Below are 2,309 nucleotides of genomic sequence, written 5' to 3'. Positions count from 1 at the left end.
TTCATTCTCAATATCAGGATGCCATGGTTGAACAATGAATAACTGATTAGAAATATACATGGATCCATGTTCAAGAGCAGCAGATCTATCTTCTGCATCATCAAAATCAAAGATAAAAGCAGATTCTCCATGAATAGTAAGCTTAAACTCACCTTTGATTTTCCAAGCACGCTCAACAACTCGTTTCACAAAAGAGAAATGTAATCTCTTACCAATAAAAACCCCAACAACCAAATTCTCACATCTCTTGAATTTAGCTTCAAGATATGCAGAAGTTACAGATACAACTATTTCTCCATTAATCAGAGAAGTAGGTTTGTAAGATATTGCAGCATCAGTAGAAAACCCCTTCTTCGCCGGAAACAGAGATGAAGACCAACTCTTACCAGCAAAACCAGGAAGAGAAACATTGGAATCAACCAGAGGATTCCCAGGAATAGAACCATTCACATCACTGCTCAAAGAACATAACCCTCCTCCCAAATGACAGTCAGCTACCACATGAGAGGTGGTTGGTATCAGCGGAAAGAGCGGTGGTGGAAAATATTCCATGCCACCAGACGGTGGTAAGAACACGGAAACCAAGAGACGAAAAAAAATTACTAAAAACCCACCACCAACAAAAATCTCTCCACCTCATTCTTTCTCTCTCTTACTTTTTCCGCTATTAGTTTAACATTAACAAGCCCCCTCTTACCATAGACTAAGCTAAGAACATTATTTTAGTGGTTTCTTATTGTTAGGCTTAAGAAATAAACTTCATATCATTTGAAGACTTTTTTTTCAATGAAAATTACATTTGGAGATACTCCATTTGGTTTTGGTGCTTGTCATCCTTAGTTCGCGCTACTTGCATTTTCTGCACTTCGTGTATGTTGAATTTTTTTTTTACCGGTGTCAACATTGGATAATTGGCAAGATATAATAAATCATTGCTCTAGATTAAAACTATATGAAATCTGTTTTATCTTAGTTTAAACCTGGATGAAATTAGTTTCATCTTGAATATTAAAGGAAATAAAAAAATCGTCAAGATTTATTAGGTTTCATACTGCATATTTTGAAAAATAAACATGTCTTCATCAGGATGTACAACATATTTACGTACTTATTTATTATTATTAATTTTGATGTGACGGGGGCGCTTGCTGCATCTTGTTACCATTGAAGGTGGTGGTGGTTATTGTGCAAGACTTTATATATATGTAGAACGGTTGGTAGTGTAGAATTCAAAGTCATAATGCAACCAATTTCATCCTACCAATTTTCGAAATAATTTTTCTTATTTTAGCTTAAGCTAGGATGCATCCAGTTTCATCCTAGCTATTTTTAAAATAGTTTTTTTTCTAGTTTAAGTGAAGATGAACTCGAGAAAATCTTGGTCGTTCTTATACCATGATCCGACGTCTTTCGAACCATGTTAGATCTTGTTAAAAAGGCCCTGTCAAGGGATCCTTCCTCGTTTTTCTTATCTTAGTTCAATTCAGAATGCAACCAATTTCATCCTAGCTATCTTTTTCGGATTTTTTTTTCGAGTTTACAATAAACAATGGATCTTATTTTGTAGATCATCTAAAACCCTTTCCAAAAATATAAATTTTATTAAAATCGGATATATATTTTGGGAGTTATGAATTTTTGTGTAATTCTGGTTTAAATTGGACAGACAAAGGGATAAAAGAGAAAAAAAAACATAAAGATACAAGAACGAAAACATGCATGAGAACCTTCCAAGGAAATTGAGAAGAAAACACTTACATGATAGCAACATGTCAATTATGAAGAACCATATCCAGAAAATAGTTCATAAACACCCCATCCTTTGAAAGCCAGTTGAAAAGCAGTATCTTAGTATCATCAATAAACCTCTCTAGAGAATGATACTTTCCTTGATAAAATATTCTATTTCTTTCAAGCCAAACAGTCCACCAAATAGCAAATGGAATGAGTTCCCAAATTTTCCATTTTTTATCTTTCTTGTTCCTCTTCTGCTTCCATTCCCAAAGAGTATTTTTGACACAGTCATTAGAAACTCATTGAAGATTGAAACAATCCAAAAATAATTGCCATATTTTCCTTGTAGTATCACAGTGCGGGAATATATGATCATTTGATTCAGCATCCTTCTTGCAGAGCAAATATCCGTTCACAATGATAGTGTTCTTCAGCTTATCCATTGTAGGAGCAGCATTATAACAAAGAGTCCAGATGAAGAAAGATACTTTCATAGTTAACTTATGATTCCAAACAAGTTTGTAAGTAAATGGTGTCCCTTGTGAATTATTCAAAGAAGAATAACAACCTGAATA

Source organism: Papaver somniferum, unplaced genomic scaffold (genome assembly GCF_003573695.1).
Source record: "Papaver somniferum cultivar HN1 unplaced genomic scaffold, ASM357369v1 unplaced-scaffold_19, whole genome shotgun sequence".
Classification (NCBI taxonomy): Eukaryota; Viridiplantae; Streptophyta; class Magnoliopsida; order Ranunculales; family Papaveraceae; genus Papaver; species Papaver somniferum.
Note: the sequence above shows the minus strand (reverse complement) of the source record.